Source organism: Drosophila innubila, chromosome X (genome assembly GCF_004354385.1).
Source record: "Drosophila innubila isolate TH190305 chromosome X, UK_Dinn_1.0, whole genome shotgun sequence".
NCBI lineage: Eukaryota > Metazoa > Arthropoda > Insecta > Diptera > Drosophilidae > Drosophila > Drosophila innubila.
This window is the reverse complement of record NC_047626.1, coordinates 25437022-25460129: the sequence shown is the minus strand read 5'-3', so window position 1 is coordinate 25460129 and position 23108 is coordinate 25437022. Positions and strand designations below refer to the sequence as shown.

The window sequence follows — 23108 nt, the reverse complement described above, 5'->3', positions numbered from 1 at the left end:
AATGGAATTGGAATTTCGAAACTGTGCTGCAGTCCGTTTGGCCCATTTACTTCCCGTCCATTTGGCACGTTGAAAGCTTGCCCGGCATTTTGGCACACTTGGAATCTCCTTCACTTGCAACCAGAGGAAGAGAGAGATTGTTGCGCTTTTCTAGCTCGAAAGCTCTCAGCTGACCTTCAAATTTTTCGTCATTTTGTGTGTGTGTGTGTGTGCTTGGGATGTTGTCGCCACGCTGCGGCGCAAGAGCTTTTTGGCGCCATTGGCGTTGAGAAGCTTTCGATATCGAAAACGAATGCTGACAATGATGATGATGATGATGATGAAGCTATAAAATCACATAAGGCTTAAGCAAAAGCTCAAGGTGAAAGCATCATCATCTGCTGCGGCTGTTGCTGCTGCTGCTACTGTCAGCGTCAGCGTCACAGCGACGGCGACGGCGACTGCGACTGCGACTGCATTCGGATTCCGATTCGTATGGCAATTTTTGTCTGTTTCGGATTCGCTCAGCGTCCCTCGTGCGTTAGCCGAACCTGCAGCACGCGGTCTCCAGCGCGTCCGCTACGTCAGTGGGCAAATAGTCGTTGGGTATACGCCGCGATGTACAGAGCCGCGAACGCGCAACGCAACGCAAAGAAACGCAAACAGCAAATCGCACGCAGCAAGCAGCAGTTTGCCCGTAGCCCGTAGCCCGTAGAGCCGTAGAGCTTGAGCCGTGGCAGCCGTGGAGTCGTAGAGACAGAGCCACAGCCACAGCCAGAAGCAGAGCCTGAGCCTGAGCCTGAGCCGTAAAGCCTGTCGAGCCCATCGAGCCCATCGAGACGTGCTCTCGTACCGCATTCGTTGTGTTTTTGGCTTTTTAGGCCCGCAGCAGCCAAACGCCGCCAAACGCTGCCGTCGTCGCTGTCGCCGCCGCTGTCGCCGTCGTCGTTGTCGTGCAACAGAGCTTGCAACGCATGAGAAAGAGGAAGAAAGCTCGTTTGCATAGCGCCTAACGGTTCAAAAGCAACTAACTACCCAAAAAATAAAAAAAAAAATACTTCTTTCTTCTGTTGTGCTTGGTTTTTTTTTTTTTTGATTTTTTTTCGGTGTTTCTCAGAGATTCTTGTTCCTTCTCTTACTCTCTCCGTCTCCTTGGAGAATGAACTTTGCTCTGTCGCGCGCATCTTTAAACAATCTTTTAACTTAAGGTTCGTTATTTATCTACTAGTTGTTGTTTATTCCACGCAGCTATTTTTTTGGTTTTTTTTTTTTTGAAGAAGACTTCTCCTGGTGTCTGCTTGCTGTGCTCCATGAGGTAGGGCGCCAAGAGATACAAATTTCTATGTAAAATCTCGCCCCAATATCATTTTTGTTTTGGCGGCCACCATCGCCGAAATCTGTTGTTTTTTTTTTTCTATTTGCCTTTAATTTGTATTTAAAGAGCGATAAAACTTTTGTGACGTAAATTCAAAAATCCAAAATTTTTAAGACATTCAGCTATACATACTAACGATTTTCGAAGGTGTCGCGTCGTCGTTGTCGCATCGTTAAATATCAAAAAAAAAAAAAAAAAAACAAAACATAAAAATAATAATCATATTGTCATATTGAGGAACAGCAACTATCTATATAGAAATATATGCATAGGCATAATTTGCTGTATCTATGTGTGTGCGTGAGTTTAAATTTTATGGCAATCAGATGTGAAATAATTTCGAAATTGTTGTAAATTTTGCTTTGGCTTTACTATCTCAATAAAGAATTTGTTGTCGTTTTGAACAAACCTATTTCAAATGTCCTTGAAATTTGCTTAAACTAACATGTGCGTGTGTGTGTGTGGGTGTGTGTGGGTGTGTGTGTGTTGGTGTTGGTGCTCGTCAAGCATCACTCAAATTCGCCATTTTGTTTCAAAGAGGCAATTCGGAGACAAAAGTCAGACGCAGCTACCATTCTAAATATTATTTATTTGAATTGTTTTTCCTTACAGTTGAGTTTTTTTTTGGGTTGCAACTGAAGCAAAGCTGCATGCCACTGCCATTAGCAGAAGAAGTGCAAGTAGTACGAGTAACAAAAAAGACAAAGTCAATCGGAAGTCAAAGGCGAAGTTCCACCGCGGGGCTCCAGTTGAAATTTCACTTAAATTACTATACGAATTCTCGACCAGGGCAAAAATATAAGAGACAGAGAGAAATTCGTTGAGTGTGCAAATTCGGCACAGTACTGATAACTTGTATAGGTACGGGGGTAACAGTGGGAAGTCAAAGCCAAGGGGGGATGCAGGGCTGGGGGGTCGATGGTTGGTTTTGCTGGAATGTGCTGACAGCGTCAAGCCTGCAGGGCGAATTCAACTTACTTATATCAATATGCATGACAAGTTTAAAAGCCTTGTGAAGAACATTAAGCTAAAAAGGCAAGGCGGTGGGGAATTACGTGCAAAGTGAAGTGGGAGGGAGGAAAGGCTGAGCGAATAAGAAGAGAAAGTGGCAGGCAGATGCTAACTAAATGAAAAGTACGACTGCGACTGCGAGTGCAGACTTAGTCAAAGACAACTCAAGTAAAATGGCTGAAAAATTATAAGATAAACTAAAAAAAACTAACGAAAAAAACTATTAAGAGAATGGCAAATGAATGAGAATGGCTCAAGGTTCTGGAGTCGTAATTTGAAATGCATACTAAACAGAAATATAGCAAATTTTAGCAGATCAACATCAAAATAATTATAAAGTAAATAGTGATATATAAAAAAGAGAAAATTAATAAGAGTAGAGAAAGAGTTACAAATTAAATAAGTAAACAGTAAAACGCTTAGACAGTTTCCAAAAAAGAAGACAAAGGAAAAGTTTAAAAATAAAAAAGAAAAATAAATCAAAAAAGCAAAAAAGCGTTAAACGATGGAAGAAAGAGAAAGAAAGAAAGTAAACACAACTATAGCTACACTATGTTAAGTTTCAATTTTTAGAATCAAAGTGAGAGTAAGTAACAGAAAAGAGAAGAGTACGAGAAAAAAAATGTAAAAGCATTTACAATGCTCAGAATAAAAATAAGGGGTTAGAATTTCTAAGCCAATTCAAACAATTTCGTATTCAGTTAAAAGGAATACAAAATTGAAAATGGCGAGCTTGAGTGGAAAACAAAGCAGCTACAAAGAAAGAAACCAAACGAAATAAAATGAAAAGGAACTGGCAAATGCTTAAAAAGCTCTAAATTAAAAAGATACTTAGATTCAATTAAAAATGTACTTTAGGTGCTGAGTAAGAGGAAGGGGGAGGCAAGCTTAATGGGCAATCGCTTTCATATAATATCAATTTAAAAATCTATATACCAGTATATAACTATGCTCTTTCTTAGGCAGGACACACACACACACACACAGAGAGACACCAAGTAATTATGGCCGCGTGCACAATTTGCTTCATTTTGTTGCAAATTTATTGAAAAGCCGATAAAAAAATTCGTTTTCCTTTTTGCTTTCCGTTTGCCATTGCAGCATTGCGAGAAACCAAGCCACAAACGAGGCATAAAACGCAGCCGCAGAGCCAGAAAGTCAAACCAAAAATCCTAGAGCCAGTAGCAGTACCAATATCAGTAGCAGTTTCAATTTCAGCTTTAGTCCCAGTGACAGTAACAGTGGGTTAAATGAGCTGAAAATATTCAGGATGAGGATAAGGACGAGGACGTATTCGTGTATCTAAATGTGCGACAGCGACAGCAGCCTGTAACAATCGCGACTAGCAAGCAAATGTAATGTTGTAATAAATAATTGAAATGATGATTAACGTGACAACCAAAACAACAGCGATAACAACGACAACAAAGTTTTCAAATATATTCAATCGTAATCAGCGCGACTCAAATGCCATTCGATTTATTTCAAAATTCATTAAATCGCAACAATTTAAATCAAATATCGTGAACGCGAACGCGTACGTGCATGTTTTTGTATTGGTGCTCAATATGTGTGTGTGTGCGTGTGTGTGTGTGCATGTATGTGAATGAGCACCAATATATAACAAGCAGTTGCATCGGCTCTCTTTTTTTTCAATATTTTTTTTGTGTTTATTTGTGACGTGCAGCTAAAAAAATTAATAATTAAAAAAATTATTCATTTTAATGGAAAAAATAATGCTGGTTATAATGATAATGAAGATGCAAATGCCGCACACACTACAAAACAAAGTCAAAGTGAAAACTAACTAAAAGTCAAAAGCCAACACGTATAGTATGATCTATATACAAATATACTCATATAGATCCGCAATCGAAACTTCCTATTCAATTTCCGTTTTCGTTCTTTATGCTATTGAATCGATACTTACTATAATTGATAGCAGCTGGTAATACTTACCTAACAACAATAGCAATCTACATATATCCTAAAAATATAAAGATAATACATATGCAACAACTACGAACTTAAAACTACGCCACAAAAATGCACTAAGGTAAGTAAAAAAATCGAAAATTTACATTTAATCTTAGCTCGAATAATCTTTTTTTTTATATATAACCATACGAAAGTTCCACCCGTTGAGTCTATATACCGTTTCTATATTTATCTTAGACTGAGCTATATAATTATTACAACAGTTTCGCTTTTGTACGCTTATATTTTCTGAAATTTCAAACTGAGCTGAAGATCTGAAAAAATTCTCAAAATCTGTATATGCAAACTCTACTTTTGATGATTGTTTGGGCTTAGCTATATGCTAAAAACTTTTGCCAAAAACAGTTATGAGATTTATAAAAAAAAATGATAAATATGATCGGGCTGAGTGGGATAATTTCAGATTTACTATTTTTTGATAGTGTGAGTTATTTTAAATTAAGTTATAGCTTTGTAGAAATTGAGGTGAAATCACTAAAGTTGCCATGCTTCAATTCAGTCATTACTAAATTAATCATGCTATATTATGATCAGAGCTAGAAAACAGTCGAAATTGATTCGAAATGGCATCACATCAGTGTGTAGTAATGGTAAGCTAGTTTCAAGTAAAGCTATCTGCAGTACACCTTATCGTATGCGCAACGTGTATAACATAATTAAGCATACGTCACGTGCTCCAGCAAAAAATTCCAAAAAAAAGGGACAACAACAAGAAGCAGGCAACAACAATAATAACAACAACAACAACAACAACAACGAAAGAAAATTCAATTTGCCTGCATTTTATGAGCCCAAAAGCAAATCATTGACAATAATAAAGAAGCGAAAGCTCCGGAGGCGATGACGCTTGGCCCACGGCCAACAAGAGGCGGATTGGATCTGCTGGCGGTGGTGGTGGTGGTGGTTTTGTTGTTGATGTGGAGGGGTAACTTGTCGTCGGTTACTTGGGGGCATGCCGCACATTGTGGAAGCAACAGCCTCCACTTTATCTCCATCTTCACTTGGGTCCTCGAGTTGCCATCGTAAATGTGAATGATGTTGATGATGGGCGGACGGGGACCGCACAGCAACGGACAGTGGCCAGCTAAAGTGCTCATAAACATTTGGTGAGTCCAGTGCACCCTCACACACACACACACACACACACACACACACACATATGCGCACACATGTGCGCAGTAGCTTTGGCTATGTTTTATGAAAGCCTCTTTGTGTGCAAATTTGTTGGGGCCACAAACAACGAAAAAAAAAGAGGAGAAAGAAAACTGCAACAACATTTGGAAAATGTTACCCTTACTCTATTGTTTCGTATTTTATTTGGGGGTCCGTTTCAAATTGTGCGAATTCTCTGAACAGTTGTGTCCTTTGCGCATTTCTTTTCTATTATTTTATGATGATGTTGTTGTTGTTGTTGTTGTTGCTGTTGTTATTGTTGTCTTGTGTGCCTTACATTCATTCGCCTTTATGCGCCTTCGCAAACTTCCTGTATTTAATTTGCCCCAACGCTGCGCGCAGCTGGAGCCCAACACCAGGCGAATCCAAAATACGACTCCAAAATCCCACCGCATTACCCCTTGAATGCTGTCTCTACTCCTGCTGTTCCCACAACTTCTCCACTTGCCACTTCTTCTCTTCCTTCTCTTCATTTTGTTTCATTCAGCGACAAAGAGCAACAATAATAAGTTAGAAAAGTGACTTTAAGCTAACGACTCAACTTACGGATACTCTGGAATATTCAGAGATCGAATTTAGAACAGCCAGTGACATAGAGAGAGAGAGAGAGAGAGAGAGAGAGACAGAAAGAGAAAGTGAGAGAAGGACAGTAAGAAATAGAGATAAAAGATCCATGGATTTTTATTTAAATATTTTTGGTATACGTTTCTTTTCTTGAATATTTTCTTAGAGCTGTTTAAAATTTTAAGGAATTTCATAATAAATAATAAGTTTTTTTTTGGAATCATGTAGTATGTATTAATTAATTATATTCTATTTTATGCACTTTATTAATAACATACATTTTAATAAAGCTTAGAAAATCAATAATTATGACAGTTACTATTAAAAGGAATACACAGCATAATTAAAAAATGTATCAAAAAAATTAAAAATTAATGAACAAAATTTTTTAAAATTTTTGGGTGAATGTTTTACTTTTTTAATTAGCTATTTCTTTTTTCTATCCTGATTTTGATTTATTGTTCTTAGTTTTTGTAAGTCTTCAAAATTTGAAATTCTCACGAGCCAACTTTAAATAATTTGTGTGAATTTGACATAGCCATAGCTTGTTGCCATTACAGGGTATAACAAGCCTCGCTCACACAGTTTTATGACTCGCTGGAGTCTTTCTGTCTTTCGTTCCCATCGTCGCTGGCTGCCAACTGCTTATTGTGTGTATGTGCCTTGAATTTTAGAGTAAGCATCCAATGGCACACACACACACACACGCACACACACACACACAAATACATACACCCGCACACACAAATACACTTGGAAGCAGCTTCCCATTGCTTTAACTCATCCTCGTTCGAGGCATGTCGACAAGTGCCGACTGTTTCTTTTGCTAATAGCATTCGCGGTTGTTGTTGTTGTTGTTGCTGCTGTTGCTGTTGTTGTTCGTTAGCTGTGTCAATGGCAAAGACAACGACAAGTTGTTTGACTGTCGTGCGTCGAGTTGCTTATATGAGCTGACTTCTATTTCAATTTTGAATTCGAGTGTCTTGTCAGTTTATTAAGCAGTTAACCAGGCTAAAAGTTAAGCAGCTAACTAGCCAGCCATTTAATGCCTTTGACAGTTGTGTTTTTGATTTGATTTCAAAATTATTTGATTGGCTTTCAATGCATATCAAAGAGTTTCAAGTTGCTTAAGTGCAACATTTGTTGTTGTGGTTGTTGTTTTGGTTGTTGTTGCTGCTGTTTTGTCCAAAAATAAAAAGCGTTTTGGGAGCAGTACGACAAATGACAGCCAACGCTGTCGCCGTCGCCGCCGCTTCTAAATTTATGTAAGTTTTATTTTTAATTTAATGACCGTGTTGTTGCTGTTGTTGTTGCTGCTGCAACTGCCACGAAGTCACACCGCCAGCTGCATTCATTTCACTGCCTGCATTTTACACTATTTTCTATTTTCTATTTTCTATTTTTATTTGCATTCGAGTTTTTTATGTGCGAGCGTCTTTTTTTTCGCATGCTTTCAATTTCATACTGCATTCCCTAGGCACACTAAATGGGTAAGCGGGTATGATCAACACACGAAATTGTATGTTACACATAAGCAAGTATCTGGTGCACATTTAGATAACATTAACATTTACTGAGTATCTGCAAGTCAAGCTCTCAGTAACAGCTGACTTTTGCTTGCTTTTGTGCTTTTTGGCTAAAACAGCTAATTTATTTAACATAAAAACACAGAAAAATAGTGCTAAAATGAGTGAGGAATACAAAGGAAGAGAGTGAGAAAAGGGAGAACGTAAGGTAAATAACATCAAAGGGGAAACAGATACATAAAAGAGGGTTAACTAGGTGAGTCTGGTACATGTCTAGGGCATGTTTAGCCTTGCATTTTATATTTCAACGTAAACTAATTTCGTTTACATTCAATTAAAATAACAGATTCCCACAAAATCAAATTGTACAGAATTGAATGAATTTCGCAGCTATTAATGCCATTTACGCATTATTGTAACACGAGGGAGATTTAAAAGATTAGTTTGATTGATTTTCTAGTGATTTTAATTGGTATTGCAGGAATTGTGAATAAAGCTGCTCACCATCAATTTATTTACAAGTTAACCTCATTTAAGTTTTACCAAATCTATAAGAAATTGATAAATTATTGCAAATTTGTTTCTAAAATTGTTAAAATAATGTAATTGTCTTTTCCATAAAATACTTTGAGAAATTGTTAAATAGTCATATTCTTATACTTTCAGCTTTGAATCTAATTAGTCTTAAATTGTCAAATAAATTTTGAAACTATTCTAATTTATAATTGCATTTTCTCGCAGAATGCAACCTAATTCCAGTTACTTGCTTGAAATGTTGTAATAATTATGATAAATTGCTAACAGCGTTCACATATGTCTCACAATTTGTACACTACGTTCCAACCCTGGCTTGCGTTTTTCCCACTCTCTATTGACTTTTTGAAGCTATTTTTCATTAATCACTGCGGACAGTTCGCGCTAGTGACGAAAGCAGCACGAAGGGTGCTTTATTTTGTTCGTCACAAAATTGGATATCAGAAATTTTGGGGCTGGAATATGCTTTAGTCACTAGACTTTTACCTCGTGTAGACGTATTTTTTTTGTAATTACAATGAAAGCGTATAACCACAATTATAGGAGGTCGTAAACTTTATTTCGAATTGTTCGATTTACATTGTAGTTTTTAAACAGTGGCAACTTTGCATATTAAATCGCTTGAGGCTGCAGTTATGCCGGGATGCATAAAATGTCAGATAGGCCCACACACAAAAACACACAAGCACACACACACATCAACCGCAGGGACATCCCAGCAGAACCAGACCTCAAAGAAATATTGAGGAAAAGTTGAGAACATTCCCTAGTCATTGGGAAAACATTGAGCCGTTTGTATGAAAACGATTGAGGAATTTTACATTGTGAGTTCTTAGGAACGAGGAATGAAGAAGCTTCCCTATACAGTTCTCAACGTTATTATTATTACAATAATAACAATGAAACGTCAATAAAATGGCAACAACATCAAGGAAACGTAAGGAGGAAATCAAGTACAGGGAATTTTAGTTCTGCAGGGATGCTTTTCTTTGGGTTATTCAAATAAACACACACATGTGTGTGTGTGTGTGCAAATGAAATGAAATTATTGCATTCTGATTACAGCATTCGAGTATTTGCCGAGAGTGTCAACTTCACTGACCAGGGGACAGTCGAATATAAAAATATGATAAAAAGATTAACAAAAGGGGTAGACGAGGGAAGGAGGGCGGGGGGTCTTTGAAATATAAAGCATTTTTCACTCTTTTTGCGGTTGTCATAGCAGCAAGTTATCTCCATCGGTGAGAGGAAAAATCCATTAAGTAATATACTCGTATATATATATTTCATGTCATTCGATTAATCCCATTAACAAGCTTATTTCACACTCACCCTGTGATTATGTAGTTTTTATTACATTTATTAAACGTAATTTGTTTGTAAATTACATTTTGCTCTGACAGTTGTAGCGTTGTTAAATTTAACACACGTGGCGAAGTGTTACACTGAGAAATAATCTGGGATTCTGAAATACGAAATTTTCTTACTGGGCTTAAGTGCGTTATTTCATTTCGCTTCCAGGAAACATTTTATGCTATACGAATTAATTATTTTATGAATCAAATATTTTGGTCTTTTTGCTTATATTAATATTAAGAGATATGGCAATGATCCGCATAACATATAGTCTTGATTTGAAAATTGCAATACTTGGCTAAAAATTATTTGCCAATATCAAGAATTTTAAACTTGAATTTTATAGTGACTTTTTTTCAGTGTACACACCATTCTCAGTTGATTTAACAGGTAATAGACTTAGTAAGAGAAAAGTAGGGAATTATAAGAAAATTTTGAAAAATATAGAATGGGAGAAAAGAAAAAGATAGAAAAAGTGAATGTAGATTGATATAAAGATAAGATTAGATGAGATGAGATATTTAAGTAATGATTAAATAATTGATAAATTTATCAACAAATAGCTGAAGATACATAGATATATTGATATTCGAAATATACGCAGATAAATTGATAAATAAAGAGTATTGTAGATAAAAAGTTCTATAGTTAAATAGTAAGAGAGGCAGATTAACATATTCTGAAATACAGATCGATCGATAGATTGATCCTAAGAAAATTATGTTAACTTCGTTTAAACACGAAAAGTTGAGCAATCTCTCAAAACAAGAAATGTTGGGGTATTCCCAAAACACATTACGCATGTAATCGGCAAATACGTGACACAGTTGGCACTGAAAGAAATCCAAGATATGTTGTACAAGTATTTGTATTTATATTAGGCCTAACAGATCAGCGAGAGATCCACGAGTTTAGTTGACATTATTCGAGGGCTCATTAATAAAAGTAGACTGATGGGAGGTTGAAAACGGGAAGGGGGAAGGGAAGGATTGAAGGTAATCGCTGATATTAGCTAAGTGACATGGCATAATAATGAATCTGAATCAAGAACAAGAATAAGACAAAAATTGGCAAACGAAATCAAACAAATTGAAAATGGGCCGACGCGATGATCAAGCGAATGTTCTTGTTGCTGTATCTTATAGATGTTTCATAGGCCCACGCGCTTTAGATACACCCGCACACACGCATCTGACTAGAGACATGTTGATAAATCGTCAATGATATTTATAGGAGTTTAGTCGTTGTCGCTACCAAATGCGAAGGACACACAGCGAAAAGGGCCTCGAGGGCCTAACTCAGTCAAAAACAAGAACAACAACAACAACAACAAAACAAACAACAATCAACAACAAAAACAACATCAGCAGACAAACAACAAACGGCCATCAACATTTTGTGAAATACATTTTATAGTACGCGCGTGTCAATTGATAAACAGCAGCTCAAATTCTGACCCTTGACCCCCTCTCTCTCTCTCTCTGTCTCTCTTTGACCCATCGCAAATGTCATAAAACTGTCGCAATAAATTGTTAACAAATCGCGAGCTAACCAAAATAATTGTTGACAACTTTACCAGCAAAGTGAATGTCGCGCCTATACCCAAAAATACTTAAAATGCCCATAAGCCCAAAATCATTTTTCATCAGTTGGAAAAGTTTTTCATGAAATTCCAAAAAAGTTCAATATTGTTGCCCTTTTCAAGAAATTCACTTATTTTTAGATGATTTTAAATCCTCAACTTGAGTAATTCTGTTCAATATACCCGAAATAATATCGAAATACTAATAAGTACTTATTTCATTCTGTCGGCTAATTTGCTTAAGGATATTGCATAAAGAAGAAATAAATGAAACGTTTGAGAAACAAATGAAAAAAGAAATGGAGATGATGCAACGATTTTAAGAGTGTAATAATTAAATGCTTGAATATAACAGAGACATGGAGTTGAAGCATGCTTGAGGGAAAGATATGAAGATTAAAAAGATATGCAGCCAGTGAAACGTTTATGAATGCGATGTAAAGGAAAAACGACGAAAAGTCTGACAGTTAATAGTCAGTATGATTATATGAATCACATGTTTCATCTTAGAAGAAGCCGCTAGCCAATAATAAATAGCACATCAAGAAGAAGAAGAATAAGATCCAGCCCATAATCTTATTTAATATTATCCCTCCATTTCACTTTGTTTCGTTTTTTTAAAATAAATTAAATAAATATCTATAAAATACTGTATAGCTTTAGATTTGATTTTGGGCGCATCTATTTCGTTTTATATGGTTTATTTTTAGAGATTGGTGAGACGAGGTGGGCGGCGGCAACGACGCGTCGTCGTCAACTGAGGCAGCGGCAGCGGCAGAGGCAGAGGCAGCATGCGAAACTTAGACGTCGTTTTAGTTTAAGTAAAAAACGCGCAGCAGCAACAACAAAAATTGAGTGCAAGTTGCCAAAAATTACATTTGCTTTTGGGCTTTGTTTTAATTGGGGGAGTTTTAAGGTCATACACACACACAAGTACGCACAATCAATAAATCAATCGAAATTGGTACACAAAAAACTATAAATGGGAATAAGAAAAATAAGAAAAAAATGGCAAAAAAAACAGAAAAGAAGAAAATGTTGCGGAAGCGATTTGAAAGCGCGTCGATTATTCGAATAGCAACAACAACAAGAACAGCAACAACGACAAAATTGCTGCTAATCAAAAGCTGCACGAATGTTGTAAACCGGGCCAACAGCAGCAGCAGCAGCAGCAAAAACAATAACAGCAACAGCAATAACAACATTAGCAACAACTATAACTAATCAAAAGTAAGCATTGTGGGTGGGCACTTTGGGTGGTCAAGGGAAAGGTCCTGACACACACACACACACACACATGTGCTGTGCTGGCAGCTGCAACAGTTGCCGTTGCTGTCGCTGTTGTTGTCGCTGTTGTTGTTGTTGTTGCCAGAATTCATTTTAAATTGAGAAAAATCGCTGCTACTGGCACGAAATCACGAAAAGTTTTAATTATTTTCTAACAGGCAAACACACGCAAAGTGTGAGTGAGAAGAGAAGAGAGTGATTGAAAGAGAGAGAGAGAGAGAGAGTGAACGAGTGGGAGTGAGTATAAGAGTAAGAGACAGTGAGAGCATGTGTTCCTGTTGTTGGTTATTGTTGTTAGGGTTTGCTGAACTTTCTAGGCGCGCCATCGCACCGAGTTAAGAATCGAGCTTTGCGTGTGTGTGTTTTTGGTGGCAGAAATTAAATACGTTAAATCGTTCAGCGAGTCTGTAGTCTGTAGTATGTCTATCTACTAATGTATGTGTGTGTGCACATACCCTCTAGTACAGCTCGTTAGTGAAAAATTGGTGAGCTCACCAATTACCATTCACCACCATTGGTTACCGGACCAATTACCGCCCAGTCAAATCAATAGTGCATTTAACATGGTGTTGTCATTGGCGGTAACCACTCAAAGCCTTTTGCATAACCGATCACCAGTTAATTCACCAACATCCACAACATACCAGTAACCAGTGAATTCAACACTGTCCAGAACATACCAATCAACAACTAATTTACCAAACCAAATCACCACGCATTTTTTCTTTTTAAATTTTATTTAATATACTTATAACAATTAAGGGTTATACATATACATTTCTTAGATTACTGGAATTACTTCTGAAATCTAAAATGTTAAGGAATTAGAATTAGTGGTGTATTTTCTTATGTTACAAATTTCCTTACCTATTTGTATCAATACCATACAAGATGTCTCCTGTCTCGTTCCACCACGTTCTTGCACAGATACAATCGGACTTTTCGCACGCATAAATTTTCCTTATAACTATTTTACGTATTCTCCATACTGCAAGCGCTTTTATTAACGCTTACTATTCATTAATCAAATTGTTATGCTGCTAACACCAATTTTAATTAACAAATATCACTCACTTACACGCGTCCGTCGCTTTGTGGAATGCAATGAATTGACGAAGTTCACAAAAAGATGAGAAGAAAGAAGCAATTTGCACGAATGCTTTGTTTCTTATTCTACCGAACGAATCGACGCTGCATTACTTTCGTTTTAATGGTGAACTCACCAGCGAAATTCTTCGACCGCTACCAGCAGTACTACAGGGTAGCGACAACAATTTGTGGTCATTTCCTTTTCATCAGCTTGTGAAATTTTTCTATTTTGTTGCTCGTGCTCCTGCAAGTCGAGCTGGGTACGTGCAGATGCTCAAATTACACACATTTTGTGCTGCGGAATGCTTAGATTACAACAGCATACACACACACACGCACACACACACACACACATGCTTACATTTTTTTGTAGTTCACTTTTAAGAAGTGGCTGTGGACAAATATTTTCGCTGAAGCTGCCGCAGCTGCCACATTCATTGCTGCCACAGTCGCTGCTCCTTTTGACGGATTATCTTTGGCCTGGCCAAGCCCCATTGCCCCATATTTTGTAGGCCACCTACCAAAAATTACTTGAAAACTGGTCGGAAAGGGTATAGTTGAGATCCCGGCCATAGGACACCCGTTATTTATTTCAATATATATATAAGCGTACTTTAAGGAAATTACTTGTATTGCTTTGAAAACAATTATTCGCAATTACTTCCCTTCTAATTGTCCGATCTTGCTGTGATTCAATGGGATAATAGATAACGTTAATGACCACAAAAAACGTGTTATATTAAAAACTGTGGGTGTGGATCTGCGTGTGAAAGTTTGGTATCTCTATCTCTTATAGTCTCTGAGTTCTAGGCGCTCACACGGACGGACAGGCGGACAGACGGACAGACGGACATGGCTATATCGACTCGGCTGTTATACTATATATATTATATATACTTTATAGGGTCGGAGATGCCTCCTTCTCCCTGTTACAAACATTCCAACGAACACAATAAGTATACCCTTTTACTTATTTTTTAAGTAACGGATATAATTAAGTATACGCCAGCGTTTCCAGTTAAAGCGCATTTTCAATGTTGTTTGAAGCGAGGTCACAACTTTAATTTCACTTGCATTTTATTGAGTTTGTTCTCAAATTATTAAGTAAAAATCTAAAAATAACTGCAATAAATTTTAACTGGCAGCAAAGACTTTTAACGTTAAGCTCTAAACTACTGTAAATATACTAAAATGTTTGTTTTGTATAACTAGTTGAGCAATTGATGCATTTTCATATTTCTCGCATATTTTCAATTTCAATCTTTTATTGCCATAAAATTGGGAAAAACTTTCGAGTATTAAAAAAAAACTATGTATTGTAAATAATAAAATAAAATGTACAATCCTCAGAGATTTTTGGGTAAAGTTTTTATTGGGTGGTTGCCAGTTAAAAAAAAAACTAGTCGGAAAGGCTATAGTCGAGATCCCGACCAGAGGATACCCGTTATTTACATCAATATATATAAAAGTACTTTAAAGAAAATACTTGTTTTTCCTTGAAAACTTTTATTCGCCATAACTGCCGTTCTACTTGTCCGTTCTTGATGAGATTCAGTGGGATAATAGATAATACTAATATTTAACGTTAATTATCACAAAAAACGTATTATCTTAAAGACTGTGGGTGTCGTGGTTTTTCGCGATATGCGGGGGCGGAGGGCGGCGTGGCTTGAATTTGAAACAAACTTGATCTGATTGGGGTATATAGAAATCTGTGTGCCCATTTGGTCACTCTATCTCTTATAGTCTCTGAGATCCTTTTGTTCATACGGACAGACAGACAGACAGACGGACAAACGGACATGCCTCCTTCTCCCTGTTACATACATTCCAACGAACACAATATACTCTTTTACTTATTTTTTAAGTAACGGGTATAAAAACACATTCACTCATTTTATATGGTTTGTGATCCCTTAATTGACTCCCGTCCGGGTTATTTGTTTATTATTAGATTCCAAACCAACAAATAGTTTAATTTCTGTGGATTTGTTATTACGTTTTTTTATTTATTCAACTTTTCGTTTTAAACTTTTCCAATGAGTTTGAGGTCTACTGAATTTTATAAAATTGAAATACTTGTGTCGACTGAATTTTACAAAATTGAAATACTTGTAATAGCAAATAACAGCTTTTTAAATAATATTTTTCCGTATGGGTAGATTTATGAGGCATCATATAAAAATAAAGATACAATACTATACAAACTGTTTTTCTTGGTTTTTTTGTGATGTTCTTCTCATGGCTATAAGCTTGTAAATATGATACAGGAAAAGAAAATTTACAATCGCACTGCAAATAATTCAAATGGAATGCATAAATTGTGGAATGCAATTAATAAACACACACACACGCGCACATATGTACACATACATATTTTATGCTCTGTTGTGTGCGTGTGTATGTATGTGTGTGTATGCTTGTTTGTTGTGCGGTCGCTTGTTCATCCCAAAATGAATGAGAAACTTTTTGCAGCCGCTTTCTCTCTCTCTCTCTCTTTCTCTCTGTGCTCCATTTGCATGAATATTGCCATCAGCAGAGTCATCGCACAATCTTTCTTTCACCTTTCACCTTACACCTTACACCCTCGACACCACGCCCATTCAGCTCACCCCTTATCCTTTGAACCGCAACCCCGCATAGTTGCGTGCGGTCGCTAGGTGGCGTTGTAATCAACTGTGTCAAAATGCCAGCGCAGCAAGTCAAAAGTCGTCGGCGTTATCATCGTCAAGAGGCAACTGCGACAGCAACAACAAAAGTAACAACAGCTTTGAAGGCAAGTCAAATTTTAGCACACACACGCACACACACACACACACCTGCTTAGACGACACAAATTTCAAGGCAGGTGGCAGGCAGCATCCTAGGCGCAAAAATTGAGGTTAAAAACGAGGTAAAATCTAAAGAAAAACTAAAGTAAAGCAAGACGAAAGCAACGCTAAAATAAAAGTGTGCCACGCGAGTCTGGTCAACCGCCAGCTACCCTGTATTATCGTTAATATAATAAACAAAACAGTAGTCTCTCAGTTTATTTATAAAAAGTGCAAGTATAAAGTAACGTTAAGTAGTCAAAATAAAAAAAATAAGAACACATTTTACTTGATTTAGTTTCAAATTTCTTAAAAAAAAAATATTAAGTGTAATACAGGAGTAACAATCCTATAATATAATCAATTAGCTTATAATATACTAGGGGGCTCCACCCCCAGCTCGCTTCGCTCGCCAACCCCCGGTTCACTTCTAACTAAGCTACCCTCTTGACATATACTTTTGTTACAAGGTATTGTTTAAGGCGAAACGGAATAAAATGAAATGAAAAGCAAAAGCTGACAGCTTGATGAATGCTGGCAGGTTGGGGAATGAGGAGGAGTCGATACAAATGTGGCATGTGTGTTGGTGTTTTTATTTTGTATCCTTTATCAAGGGTATAAACACTTTCTGCAGAGGTATGTAACATCCAGAAATAGACGCATAGCAGTCCTTATAAAGTATATACAGTCAAACTTCCCTAACTCGAATCACCATTATCCAAAGAAAAAGTTCGACTTATGGAGACTTCGAGCTATGGAATTTTTTTGTTAGTCAATTAAAAGAAACTACAATTCATTCATGTTAAATTGTGATCTTTTTAATTTTTTTTTTTTAACTTTTAAATTTTCTTTTATTCTTCAAACTAAACAAAATTTAAAAAATCGGAAATTAGGTCTGATAAATATTATCCTCCACCTTCGTCATCGCTTTCCGCTTCACTTAAAATAGTTTGCACTAAATCGGAGCCAATAAAACGCAATTTATTTGTGATTTCTCAGAAAAATTTGAGTTACAGAAGCACGTGCCATTATTTTTGTTCGAGTTATGGAGAAATTCGACTTATGGAAGTTCGAGTTACGGAAGTAGAATTGCTTGTAATTTTCTTAGTAAACGCTATTGCCACTCAATTTTGTTCGAGTTAGAGAAAATTCGAGTTAGGGAAGTTTGACTGTATATTCCAAATTTTAAACTTATAGGTTATATCTAGGTTATATACTTATATCATTTAAAATTCTGGAGAACCAACGAAGTTCTGATTGGAAATCATTTCCATAAGGTTTTATGATCATAAACAGACTTTAGGCTGCATTTTTCTTAAACCGAACGATGTCGCTCAGTCAATAAAAAAATATTGCATAGTGGTTTTTTTTTATCGGATATTAGACTTACAAAAAAGTAATTAAATTGATGTAATTAAATACTAGAGAAGTGATCCCAAAGAAAATCTTTAAAGTTAATGCACAGTCCCAATATATTTTCCAAAATTTTTGAATAGGCTAGCATAGAGTATCATACAGTCGCGTGCGCTTATCTATCTTGTTTTTTTTTTTTATATTTTTGTTTTATTTTGGGGCATAAGGAAGTGTGTGTTTGTGTGTGTTGCACACAGATGATAAGGCGCTGCAATAACTGTAGCAACAACAGCAGCAGTCAAAAGTGTTTGCCTTGTTTTGCTTCTTGTAATTGACACTTAAACTCGAAATTTGACGCAAATTGCTAAAGCAACACTGCTGTGTTGGTGTGTGTGTGTGTGTATGTGTTTGTGTGGCATGCAGGTTGCCACACATACACGTGTATGTGTTCATATGATGCTGACAACTGCGTTTTGCCCAGCGGCAACAACAGCAACAACAATGCACTTCAAGTGTTGCTTGAAAGGCGGAAGTTTTCTAGATGCAGCTGCCAAGTCGACACACACACACACACACACACATACACATACACACACACACCCACAAACATACACACACTTAACGCTGGGCATAATGAATTGTAATTTGAATAGACTTGACTGAAGGAAGCAGCCTCAAAGTCACCTGCTATTAACTTAAATTACGTTGCATACTTTTGTGCGAATTTAATGCCAACGGCAACAGCAGAAAATGTTACAAAAGCCGCGCATTAAATTCACCTGCTCTACTCCAACACATAGAAGAAGACAGTGATGGAATAGATGGGAGAGAGTAAGGGGGAGAAAGTGAGAGAGAGAGAGTATAGTAAGAGGAAAATAGCAGCAGCAGTGGTAGAAAATTTATTGTTTGCGCCAGGAAACATTTTTAGTGCGGCAGCTGCCTTTGCCTTGATTAAAGTAAAAATTCACTTGCAACACGCATACACACACACACACACACACACACCATACACATCCACATACATACATACATAAAATGGCTAGAGTATATGCATAGCTATGTTTGTCATTTAACACATGTAATGCTCGGCAATGGCTTTTGTTGTTGCCAGCCTGCTGTGAAAATGCGCGAATGTTTAATGCCAACAACAGCAACAACAACATCGACAACAACTACAACAACAAATGCCAGTAGTGTACAACAAGATGCTGCTCGCATGTATTGCAAGGCAAGAGGTGTGTGTGTGTTTCTGTGTGTGGCATTATGCAAGTTGTCGTCTATCTTCGAGCAGCTCGAGCAACTCTCGGCTTTATGTTTGGTTCAGATGTGGAAGGGAGGGAGACGAAGAAAATGTTCCCCGTTTAAGTGGATGTACCGTTACTTTTATAGCACTATATGCTAATGCCACAACGGTACGGCATACAATGTACAGTTGCTAATGTCTTTGCCCCATTGTACGTGCAGCACACTCGCATCGTGCTCTTCTTCTTTTATTTCTTCTTCGTCCTGGACTATAAATAACTGACAGCTGACAAGCGATCTGACAGCTCAAAGAGAGCTCCTTCAGGAGACGTTATGAGACGATAATTCTTTATTCACTAGCCAATTGTGGAAGATGCTAATTGCAATTAGTGAAAGGAAATGAGAGTGTTCAAGGAGAGACGATGCAGAGATGGAGACAGAAGTAATAGACATATACATAGGTAAATTGATAGCATAGATGTATTCAATAGAAAAAGCGATTTGGATGGGGATGGAGCTAAATGTAGATTAAAATAAATACAAATCAAGATAAATTTACGAATTTATTAATAATGAAATGTAAATAGGTAGATAGATAGATAGATAGTTACCATACGTATACAGACGAGAAAGAAAATTATTGATATATTTATCTATCGACCATTCTCCGCACCTTTACAAGAATTAAATTAAATTATAAACTTTGATTTTCTGATTTTAAAAATAAGAGTTTAAGCTGTGGAATAAAAAGAAAATGTATATTTATTACTCCAATTAATTGACAACATTTAAAAAAAAATTAAAATTGTGTGTCATTTTTTATTTATTCAAATAAAATTTAATGTTAGTGTTATTCTGTAACGTTTACATAAAAGTAAAATAAAATAAGATTTTAATTTTTAAAGAGTTAAAATTAAATATTAATTTTTATTTTAAAAGTAAAACACTGGGGATCAATGTTCTAGAGCCAAGACCCACGTAATACTTAATATGAATTCAAAATGATTTCTTATTTTTCTAAAAATATATGTACAATTTAATTCTCGTAATGCTTGTGCATTAATTGAAAAAGATATCCTTGTAGCTCTAACGAAAAAGAAGAATGGAAATTGAATACATAAGTGTTTGTATATATAACTATGTATAACTTGTATAACTATGTTAGCTGATTTCTTTATTATAATAACATCTGTCAAGCATACATTTCGTAGGTCTTTTTTTTTTGCGATAAATTTATCGCTTTATATGCAGATGAGGCACATTTCGCTTACAACTCTATTGACAGCCTCTACACACACACGCGCACATATGACGCACACCTACACAATCGTATGTACATGTTAAATGTTCTGACTGGCAAATTAACATATTCTGAGTGAGTTATTCCTTAATGCGGCGTCCCTACTTTCAATTTCTTTAACTCGGTCGCTGCTGCCACACGCTGCGTATACGCAACTTGATGCGTACTGAGTCTGTGTGAGTGTATGGGTGTGTGAAAGTATGGGTGTTTGTGTGTGAAGGTCACCGGCAACGTCAACGTTGGCGCCCAGCTGTCTGCGGCTCGACAAGCCTCAACCATCCTCCTCCCCTTCCGCTTTACCCACTCGCTTCCCCACTCTGCACTATGCCCGCGGCGTCTGTTTGTCTGCCGCTTGGGCTGTCGTTTGTTTTGTTAATGAGCGACTGCCATCGGCCTCATACCCATTTCCGTGCCACACCTTCACCCCCTCCCCCCCACTTCCACCATTCCTTTTCCCTCTCTATATTTTTATATATACGTATAAATGTATGAATAAATAATTAAAAAGTGTTTGTTCTTCTGGTTGAGCCAAGCAGCCGCAACGACCTCTTAGCAAATCCCCAAATTGAATTCAATGCAAAATAAAACGAAATGAGACAAACTGTAACAAAGCACAACAAGATTTATCATGCTTGCACGTTTAACTCGTTGCTGACACATTAAGCACTTAATTTTGTATTATTTTTCGTTTCTATACCCTTTACTCGGTGATTTCTACGGTATATGGTATAGGTTACAATTTTTGTAACAGAAAGAAGTGAGCGTGACAGACCCTATAAATAATATGTATGTTTTCTCAGTCAACATCAGAGCCCATCTTTCCATGTCCCTCTGTCAGAGATCTTAAGAGCTAGAGCAACCAAATGTTTTACCCAGACTTATATGAAACTTGAGTTAATTTTGTTTAAGCTAGATACTGTACATTTAGTGAAAAGACGGGCATTAGAGTGTATTTTTTTTTAAATTCAATCATCCCAATTATTCTCATCTAAATTGGGTAAATATAACTGTAGTTATGGCTGTTTTAAGTTAAACGCCTTAACTTATGCAGTAATTTGTATTCCCTTGAAACTTTAAATCACGGACCGCAACTGTTATAAGTTTTAAAAATTAAAATTGCAACTTAACATTTATTTCTAAACTTTTATCTAAAACACATATTTTTGATTTGTATTAAAAAAAGTAAAAAATAATAATTAAATACCAATTTTTATTTAAAAGTTTAAAAATAACACTTATTCTGGATTTTTTCAATAAAAATTTAAAATAAGTGTTATATTTGATTTTTTTTTTAAATGTCATAAATAAGAGTTTTTCAATAACTTTTAAGTAAAAATAAAAAAAAAAGTTCAGTTGAGTGTCTTTTGAACCAATTGGTGTGTTAAAAATTTTTAAAGATATTCTTATTCTATTTGTGCTAATCGGACTTGGTGCTTGTTTTTATTCAATTATTATGTTTTACTTTTTTAATAAAAATCAAAAATAAGAGTTAAAAATTATTTTTATCATTATTTATCGGAAATAAAAGTTTTTAGCTTAGATCCCTAATTACGAAAAAAATACGAAATTTTTTGTGATTTATTTAGCTAAAATTTGCTAACATAACACTTATTTACGGTCCCTGCTTTAAATTCATAGATACAATTATTACATATTTAAATTGAGTAACGGGTATCTTACAGTCGGAGACTCGCCTAAAACGTTCTTAGTTGTTTGTTATTATACCCGTTACTTTAGAAATAAGTAAAAGAGTATATTGTGTTCGTTGGAATGTATGTAACAGGGAAAAGGAGGCATCTCCGACCCTATAAAGTTTGTATATTCTTGATCAGAATCAACAGCAGAGTCGATATAGCCATGGCTGTCTGTCCGTCTGTACGCCTGTCCGTCCGTGTGAGCGCCAGAATCTCAGAGACTATAAGAGATAGAGATACCAAACTTTCACACGCAGATACTAATGGCGTTAGAGCAGACCAAGTTTGTTTTAAATTTTTGACACGCCCCCTTCCGCCTCCGAAATCGTGAAAAACCTTCCGTCCTCCTATATGAACAAAAGGATCTCAGAGACTATAAGAGATAGAGTAACCAAATTTGGCACACAGATTTCTATATACCCCAAGCAGATAAAGTTTGTTTTAAATTTAAGCCACGCCCTCCTCCGCCCCACAAATCGCGAAAAACCACCACATCCACTTTTTTTTAAGAAAATACGTTTTTTGTGGTCATTAACGTTATCTTTTATTGTTTTCTATTATCCCATTGAATTGCAGCAAGATCGGACAAGTAGAAAGGTAGTAATTGCGAATTAATGTTTTTAAATAAATACAAGTAATTTCTTTAAAGTACTTTTATATATATTCAAATAAGTGACGGGTCGGAGTCTCGACTAAAGCCTTTCCGACTAGTTGTTGTACATATATATATATTTATTTTTTGTTGACTCTGGTTTATCTTTCCTTTACCCTCGTTATTCTTGTCGTTGATGTTGTTAATGTTGATGTCAATGAGCATGGCCCAAACCGCATAACACAGTTGTGTGGTTGCCTGTTGAAAGAGAGCCCAGGCAGGTGGCAGAAGGGTGGTGCCGAATGGGGGTGGGGAGGGGGAACCTGTGGTTGACTTGCGGCATGCATATTTTTGTTGCCAAGTGCAAGCTACGCTTCCGTTTCCGCTTTTGACACCTACCTGCAACCCAAAGCCGCAACAAAATGATTTAACATTTTATACCCTGCAGTCATTCACTAGACCAGCATACGTGTACTATATTTGAAAGTTCAGCAACAGCTCATAATAATTAACTCTTGACTACAGACTTATATATATCATTATCCGTATTTTTATTTGTTTTTTAAAAATGTCAAATGATCTATAGGTATTTAATCGAGTTGTTAAACAAACGATAGTATCAAAAGTCCGACTTCAACTTTAT

General features: G+C 36.3%; 1 long non-coding RNA gene across 1 annotated transcript in view; it reads left to right on the top strand.

The window, feature by feature from the left end:
- The first annotated feature begins 4164 nt into the window (after positions 1–4164).
- The window catches only part of LOC117783942, a 34720-nt gene continuing 15776 nt past the window's right edge, over positions 4165–23108 (top strand). The window contains exon 1 of the long non-coding RNA XR_004617384.1: positions 4165–4421. This is a non-coding gene — a long non-coding RNA (uncharacterized LOC117783942). The remainder of the gene's footprint in view (positions 4422–23108) is intronic.